Raw genomic sequence first — 9,761 nt, 5'->3', positions numbered from 1 at the left:
ACTCAAGTCCATCTCGGACACTCCCACGTGTCATGTGTTGGTCCTTTTGGGTCCCTTTTTGGAGCCTCGCCTTTTGCTCCCTTCGTGCTCGTTCCTCGAGCACTTCGTTGGGAGTTCCACTCCCGCTCTTGACTTTTCAAGTCGGAGCTTTTGGTCCAAACGTGTTACACTCGTTTGGCTCTCGCTTCGGCCACTACCATGTGGCGCCCTTCCGGCTCCACTTTGGGGCCTAGGGATTTTGTGTCTCACAGCTTCGTGCTCGTTCCTCGAGCACTTCGTTGGGAGTTCCACTCCCGCTCTTGACTTTTCAAGTCGGAGCTTTTGGTCCAAACGTGTTACGCTCGTTTGGCTCTCGCTTCGGCCACTACCACGTGGCGCCCTTTCCGGCTCTACTTTGGGGCCTAGGGATTTTGTGTCTCACAACGGAGTCTAGCGCTATTTCGGCATACTGGTGGCCTAACGCGAGGACATGGGTACTCCACCAACTAGCATGGAATGGAACTTAGGCTTAGACCCAAGCCGGACGCAGAACAAGGACAGGTATGCAAGCGGGAGCTAGACTATGCCTCAGGTTGGTTGGCCATGCCCAACCTACCCACTATCCCTACTATACATTTGGAACCCCCCACAGCCCCCCCCCCCCCCCTTGAGGAACACACGCTTTGGGCTTTCACCCCAAGCCTCCCTTAGTATCAGGAGTTAGTCTCTGGGACAAGCTCGAAACTTACTAAATATGGAATGTCCTTAGATTGCGAATTTGGGCATGGGACGAACACCATTGTGTTCAGGACGATCTCTACATTCTGTAGATATGCCAAATGAGCAAATCTGGACACTTTCCATAAATAGCATTTGGGACCGAAATGAGACTAACACAAAGGGCATGATAGCGAGGGTGTTTGGCAGACACGGTAAGCTATCATCCGGCGATATTGAGGGACTAGTCTCAATACGCGAGGGTTCTTGCCAAGCCAGTGCAAGATAGAGCAAAAGAGAACTAAAAAGCCGGGCCAAGTATGCTTGGCAAAATAGACACTTAGGAATTCCGTCCTTATGCTCATCCGGCCAAGTACAGATGCAAAGTCCAGTTTACTAACACTTGAACAAGAGGGGCCAATAAAGGGAACCAGCAGTACCGACCTCCTGCCATCATGGTAGTAAGGTAAGAGTGTCCGTAAGGACTAGTCGACAGATAACTTTCGATACCCGAAGTCACATGCGCGACAAAAACCAACCTTCTGCTCTAGCAGTAAGGAAAGAATATCTGAAAGGACTAGCCAATAGATAACTTTTGATACCCAAAATCACATTCATGACAAATATCCCTTCTTTGAACCCATGAAGCCTTTCTTCATTCATGGCAATGCTCTTCAATATTGCCATTGGGTTAGGGTTGAAAGGTCTATCCATTAAATCCCATTAACTATTAGGACTTCCTCACCAAATAACCATACTCCTAGTTACTAAGCAAAAAGATCCTTTTCACAATCAAAGATCTTGAAATGATATTTCAAAATACCGTAGCCTAACATGAGACTTGTAGGTATTCTCCCCACTTTTTGCCACTAAGGTGCTCTAGCATGTAGATAGAGTGAGGTTCTGATAAGCTATACAAAGTATTTGAGTATTTATACTTGAATTGAGAGCATCAACCATTCAATCTTCCGAAAGAGTTAAAGCCGACTCTTGACACTTCACCAAGTCACCCCACTTGTCCATCCATGTTCACTTTAACTTTAAACTTCATATCATCACCCACCATATAAATATAACATTCCTTAATCAAATTAGTTCCCCTAGAATCCTCCCCCTACTATCTTATAGGGACTTACTAAAGCCTCTAGAAGTAGTCAAACTGTCTAAATACACCTTGAGTTATAGTAGAGATGAATCCTCAAGCATTTCGAAGAAGACCACTTCCAACTCTTGAGGAAGCCTTGAAGAGGAAGAATCTATGATTTGAATGCACCTCTACTCTTGTAGAGGTAAGTCATAAGCATTGTAAAGAGTGGCTTTCATGCAACCATCTAAGATCTCTATAGTGCTAGGGGATGCCTATACCAAGCCTATCCTAAGATCATGGAATCCTTCATAAGTGTTGAGGTAATTTGGTTGTAGTCAACCATTACAAAATCTAGGACCAAAGCAATGCTCTAAAATCCAAATGTTATGACAAATGTCTACTAGAACAATAGTGTGGTTAATAAAGGTTTTGAGAACTAGGGTAGTATGCTATAAGATGTAAACTTTTTTATAAGAACATTCTTCAAGGATATAATGTTGCTTCCAAAATAAGGATAGGCTTTTTATTTCCTTATTTCCACTTGGATGCATTTAAAATGTCCTCTTCCAATGCTTTTTTATCCACTTTTTTGTACATTCTTTCTTCCTTAATATTTTCTCACTTCCTCTCTTTAGCCATCCCTCAAACTTTTTTTCTTTTCAAAAAAGGGGTAAACGGAACAGTGGCAATCCAGCCCTAACAATGAAGTGAAATAACATAGATTATGAAGTGATAACTAGTGTAATAAGTTTGAATAGAATATTTAGTTTTAATAGAGTGAGTATGAGTAAATACAATAGTGGAGTGAAACATATATAATAGAGTGAAGATAAACACAAGAAATTCAAATAGAACTAAGAGAGTTTTAAAAGTGTTTTTATTTTCTTTTGAGGAGGGAATGAGGATACGAAGACCAATGGAGTGGTCCAACGTCTAATATGTGATGTTGGATGAGGACAAAAGTTGTAATTCTAAGTTAACAATAGTCTTAAAGGTTGACTAAAGAGAAGATAGAGACACTTTTTGACATTAATTGTGTGTCTAAATTAGTAGAGGTTTTAGAAGTTGATTAAGAAGAAGATGTAGAGACAAATTTTATCATTTATTGGTAGTTGTGTTTTAGGAATTATAATGGCCCTCAAAGTCCCTTGTTTTAGTTTAGAGTTATGGCTTTAAGATTATGCTATGGAGGAAGCTTGGGATGCCCACATAGAAAGATGTGATTATGTGGATCAATTGGTGTAGATTCCATTGGCATTTAAAAATCATAAGTTGGTTTAAACATTTTGTAATAACTCATATAGTTCTTCAGGATTCTATAGAATTGATCATGCCATTTGTAAATGTTTGCATTATAACTTTGAATTATATTTCTATCCTACATTGTATAAATCAATTGAGGATTTTTAGGTTTTTGCAATTGTGTGCAATAATCTAATAAAAGCTCTAGATGTTTGGACTTATCTTTATCAATATTTTTTATTAGAAATAAAAAGTTTGATGAAGGTAAATCTAAATATCTAGAGCTTTTATTATAACTCTCGAGCACTCACATCATGAATAAGCTTTTAAATTTTTTAATAATTTTCATTTTTTATTTATCAAATTTTGCCTTTTTCACAAAAAAAACTTGTATTTAATATGGAGGAAAAAAAAACTAGAACCAAAATATAAAATAAACTGACTTAATTACTAATGATCCTTTTTAGAAAACCTTACAACCACATTAAGGATAATGTTGTATCTTTAGTGTGAGGGAATGTATAGAATTTAATTTTCAAATCTCCATAGAAAGTAAAAGTGGATATAAAAAATTACATAAAATATGTTTATCTTGTTAGTTAATATATATTATAAGTATGAACAAATATATAGCTCTATGAGACCATAAAAAAATTTGTTGGATGAATTCTAATGTCTTTTAAAAAACCAAACCACCATGTTATTGAGGTGTTATAGCAAGCCTCACTCCATAAATATGATAATATTATTCAACTACTAAACTAATCTATAAATCCCTTATTTAAGATCTTTGAGCATAAGTGCAAGCAGCTAAAAATTATCTAACTTCTAAAAATTACTCCCAAGTTTAAACTTTAGTTGTTTCACTTTGTTAATTAATATTAAACTAATTTTTTTTAGCTATAGCATGTAATTCATGTAATTTATATAATCCATGTAATCTAGTGACAACCGAAGGCAAATGAGGACAATTGAAGTCAACTAAAGTCAACTATAAACAATGACAAGTGAAGACGAACTAGTCCACATAGTGGATTGCAATTGGCTAAAGAAAGATAATTTAGCTTTTGTAGCGCATGTGATCATGAGATGAGATTTGGATATACTGTCACCGTGGATCCTTGGAACCTTGGGGATAAATAGAGATAAAATAGCCACTAAGGGCTCTCTTATCAAACAATTGCCCCTTTTCCAGTTAGCTTAAGGGGAGAGAGATAAGGTGCGCTACAGTTGGTATCAGAGCAAATGGCACAGGTTCGATTCCCATTTACCTAAAATATAATATACCCTTGAGCAAGGTATATTCCTACCCCTAAATTTGAAAATCGTATATATTAGGCATCCATGCGTACGTCCTTCTTCTTGTCCTTCTTCTTGTGGAGCATCCCAAACGAAGGTATCCACCATGGGACTGCGTGTAAGCTTCTGAATTTGGGTGACCTTCTGGGAAGCCCAGTATTATTCAAACCCAAGGACGCTTAATCCCAAATATCCCAAAACTCTTAACCAATTGAAAAAGGGGGTGCATTCTTTTTCATGTGTGTAAGCTTCTGAATTTGGGTGACCTTCTGGGAAGCCCAGTATTATTCAAACCCAAGGACGCTTAATCCCAAATATCCCAAAACTTTTAACCAATTGAAAAAGGGGGTGCATTCTTTTTCATGGGCTCTTTCCCTTTATATTTGAACCCCATAGATCGTCTCTTGGGTCATTCCCTTTAGTTGCTTGCACTGCGGTACGGGTGGATGACTAGTTGCCTCACATGCAATAGCTGGTCTACACAATGGAAGGATTTGTAGATTCAGTGCGAAAATGGAGGTGTTGGTTCCCCTTGGCTCAGTAGGGGTTGTTAGTCAATAGTCAATGAGGACATTGACATTTCTGAAGGGGGGGTGAATGTAGCGCATGTGATCATGGGATGAGATTTGGATATATTGTCACCGTGGAACCTTGGGGATAAATGGGGATAAAATAGCCACGAAGGGCTCTCTCATCAAGCAATTACCCCTTTTCCAGTTGGCTTAAGGGGAGAGAGATAAGGTGTGTTACAGCTTTCTTGATTGTAGAATATTTGCTAGCATTTTCATAAAATGTTGGGGTATGATTTTGCCTGAACACATTGTAGTTGAGAAATAGCTAGCAATAGCTCCCAATCAAAAAGAGAAAAAAGGGTCAAAACCCCACTATATATGTGAGTTTAACTTACTCTAACACTCCCCCATAAGCTGAAGTTAAAATTATCCCAAGGCTCCCTTGGACGTTGAGAAACTTATCAGGCTCTAGAGGTTTTGTGAAGATGTCAATAAGCATGTCCACACTAGCCATGTAGGCAACATGCATTATGCCCTTTCAACTTGCTCATTGTAGTGAAATTGAATGAAAATGTGCTTGTTGCACTTATGAAAAACTGGGTTCTTTACCATAGCAAGGTTGCTTTGATTGTCATACTATACATGATTGGGTGTGACTATATAGTGCCAACTCCTTCCAAAAGGCCTTTTAGCTATACTTTCCCATAAAAACTGGTGGTTAAAGCAATGTACTCAACCTTTACAAAAGAGATAGCGACCACAATTTGTTTCTTACTCACCCAATTAATAGCAGTTACATGTAAAATTTAATAATCAATTAGCATCTTTTGTTAACTAGCATTAAGTTTATGTCAATGCTAGAGTAATACAGCCCCTAGTCCATAATCCCCTTCAAGTAGTGCAAGACATGTTTTGCAGTGTTCCATGCAAAGGTCAAAACTGAATTGGTTAAGGGTGACAATTGCATAATAGATATCAGGATGAGCAGATAGTGCCAAATATATCAAACAATTGATCAAGCATGTCTCTTCCATCTTGAGGCATAAGAAGACTGACAGTAGGGTGCATGTATAGAGTGGTAATTTTCCATGCCAAACTGGCATAAGAGCTACTTAATATCTTGATGTTGGTGGAGTTTAAGCATCATCTTCTTCCAATCCCACTCCACCCTAAAAAACTTTTGTTATGCCAAGGTCTTTCATGTGGAAGCATTGGGAAAATCTCTCTTGCAACTGCTAGATAGCATCACCATCCCCTTCCATGACAAGTAGATCATCCATATATAAGGTAGGGATAATCATGCTATCACCCTTCCCTTTTATGTACATTTTGACTTAGTGGATTTTGGTGCAATGCCTTATCAAATCTTTGATACCACACTTAAGAGAACTGCTTTAATCCATATAATGCTTTCAACTACCATATCTTTTTTGCATTGCCATATCCTTAGAAACTATGTAAAAGCGTAAATTAATTCCATGCACAGGGGGAATACATATATATATATCTCCTCATTAAGTGTAGCACATGTGGTTTTTACCCTTTATCCTATAGTGATTTACCATAGGATAATCACAGAAGTGAAACCTAAACCCTTTTTATGCCACATGTCCAAAGGATAGTGGTGTGAAACCTAAGTTTCAGAGCCTTAAGCCACTAAATGAAGAAATGGTGCCAAACTCCCAAACATGGAGCCAAAGGGTGATGGAACCAAACCACGAAGCAACTCCCAAACTTATAACCCAAGGAGTGAAAGAACAGGAATATGGAATGATTTGAAATAGTCTTAAAGCATCCAATATCCCAATGCTAAGACCAGCACGCAAAACGGAGCTAAGTGGAGTTTAGCACTATTTTAGCATACTGGTGGCCGAATGCAAGGATATGGGTACTCCACCAACTAACATGGTATGGAGCTTAGGCTTAGACTCAAGCCGAACGTAGAACAAGGATAGGCACATAAGCAAGAGCTAGACTATGCCTCAGGTTGGTCAACCATGCCCAACCTACCCACTATCCCTACTACCCCCATACCCCCGCCCCCCCGAGGAACACACACTTCTTTCACCCCAAGCCTCCCTTAGTATTAAGAGTTAATCTCTGGGACAAGTTCGAAACTTACTAAATATGAAATGTCCCTAGATTGTGAATTTGGACATGAGACGAACACTATTGTATTCAAGACAATCTCTACATTTTGTAGATATAGCGCACCTGAATTTGGAGCCGAACTCCAAGCCCGTTGCACTACAAAACGAGGGTCTGGTACAATCCCACGAGCATCAGCTCCCCGTATCCAGCACCTGCACGCAAAATGGTGTCAGACGGAGTCTGGCACGATTTTGGCATACCGGTGGCCTAACGCGAGAAGGAGGGTACTCCACCGACTAGAGCAGCGTGGAGCTTGGGCTTAGACCCAAGCCGGACGCAGAACAAGGAGCAACACAACCCAGTGGGAGCCAAACTAATGTCTCAGGTGGTCGGACATGCATTCCAACCACTGTCCCTACTATACATTTGGAACCCCCCCACAGCCCCCCCCCCCCCCTTGAGGAACACACGCTTTGGGCTTTCACCCCAAGCCACCCTTAGTACCAGGAGTTAGTCTCTGGGACAAGTACGAAACTTACTAAATATGGAATGGCTTTAGATTGCAAATTTGGACATGGGACGAATACCATTGTGTTCAGGCCGACCTCTACATTCCGTAGACATGCCAAATGAGCGAATCTAGGCACTTTCCATAAATAGCACTTGGGACCGAAATGAGACTAACACAAAGGGCGTGATAGCGAGGGTGTTTGGCAGACACGGTAAGCTATCATCCGGCGATATTAAGGGACTAGTCTTAATATGCGAGGGTTCTTGCCAAGCCAGTGCAAGACAGAGCAAAAGAGAACTAAAAAGCCGAGCCAAGTATGCTTGGCCAAATAGACACTTAGGAATTCCGTCCTTATGCTCATCCAACCAAGTACAGATGCTAAGTCCAGTTTACTAACACTTGGACAAGAGGGGCTATTGAAGGGAACCAGCAGTACCGACCTCTTGCCGTCATGGCAGTAAGGAAAAAGTGTCCGTAAGGACCGGTCGACAAGTATCTTTCGATACCTGAAGTCACATTCGCGACAGTAGATATGCTAAATGAGAAAATCTAGACACTTTCCATAAATAACATTTGGGACCGAAATCAAACTAACACAAAGTGCATGATAGCAAGGGTGTTTGGTAGACATAGTAAGCTATCATCCAGCAATATTAAGGGATTAATCTCAATACACAAGGGTTCTTGTTAAGCCAATGCAAGACTGAGTAAAAAAGAATTAAAAAGCCGGGCCAAACATGCTTGGCTAAATAAACATTTAAGAATTCTATCCTTATGCTCATCCGGCTAAGTACATATGCAAAGTCCATTTTACTAACGCTTGAACAAGAGGGATTGATAACAGGTCTAGCAATACCAATCTCCTACTGTTGTGGCAGTAAGGAAAGAGTGTATGTAAGGATTAGCTAATAGATAATTTTCGATACCCAAAGTCACATTTGTGACATTAAAAACTCCATGAAAAAAATGTCATTTTAACATACATTTGGTGGACTTTCCATCCTTGAGCATTGGCTATTGCAAAGATAGTGTAGACACCAGTCATCTTCACCATTGGCAAAAAGTTTTACTATAATCCACCCTTTAACTTATGTGAAACCTTTAGTGATGAGGCAAGTTTTATAGTGAGTGGTTTTGTTGGTTGCATCATGGATTCTCTTGAACACCCATTCAAATATTTTTTGACCAATAGAAGTGGTTAGTCATTTCAACACATGGTACATTATGATGTTGATCAATGATTTTACCTAGATATCATGCATGTTATTTCTACATAACAGGTGGTGGAAGCTTTCAAGCTCTACAAGGCCATAGTTGAGATGAAGCTTGGGAAGAAAATTTAAACCTGACACAGAAGTTAGCAATCTATTATAAAAGCCAATGAATACACCCATAGTGCTCAGTGGGAAACAAATTAGACCTATAAAAGAGCTAAAAAATAAGAATTAATATACTATTGTTATATAACGTGTTGTCAACAAGAGTTCCTCCAACTTTTCATCACAAGAATCTCGTCAAGCTGGAATGAAACTACTACCAACAGTCATTGTTGTAAAATATATATATTACCACCTTTTATTTGTAAAAGTTAATTTTGCTTTATTCTATAAACCACTCAATCATTGTTATTTACTAATGGAATCTGATTTGGATCTTGGTTGTCAAATGGTTGAACTAAAGCTTGATCCTGACTATTTGGTGATGGAATGTGAGCTTGATCAAAAACTTTCTCAATGTTTGTGAAGCTTATTTCATTGCCATCTTCCAAAGTGAGCTTGAATTTACCGACTCCCTGGATACCAAGCCGTGTGCCATCCCCCAACAGAACACTACTTCTTTATTGCACTGGCTGCTCAAACATAAGTTTATTCATGGTCATAAGATTAGTGCAAACCACTCTCTCAAGAAGATGTCAATGCAAGACTGATGAATTGGAATGTGAAATCTGGCTCCTAGCATCCATTGCAGGCTGCACTACTAATGTCCAGAGCAGATGATGGCTTCCTTGTCCATCAATATGAAACTCTACCATCCCAGCTTGTCATGAACATGGACACAAAAACTTACTGCATGGCTTGCCCCAACTCCTACACAGTCACAGCCCAAATGGTCTCCAACACAGGAAACCTGAACATTGCATAAATGAAGCAGCTTTAAGAGAAAGAAAAGCTTACCTTCAATAACTCTGTGGTAGTGCCCAGGGCTCTCTTGCACACCTTTCTTCCAGGCACAAACTAGATGATCCTGAATGACATGAATGAGAGAAGCTAGAATGAAGCTTTCTCTCGTTTGTGACCGAGCTCATGAGATTCATCCCTCTCAT

This window comes from Selaginella moellendorffii, unplaced genomic scaffold, assembly GCF_000143415.4.
Source record: "Selaginella moellendorffii unplaced genomic scaffold, v1.0 SELMOscaffold_45, whole genome shotgun sequence".
Taxonomy (NCBI): Eukaryota; Viridiplantae; Streptophyta; class Lycopodiopsida; order Selaginellales; family Selaginellaceae; genus Selaginella; species Selaginella moellendorffii.
The sequence above is the reverse complement of the archived record's forward strand: the minus strand, read 5'-3'. Positions refer to the sequence as shown.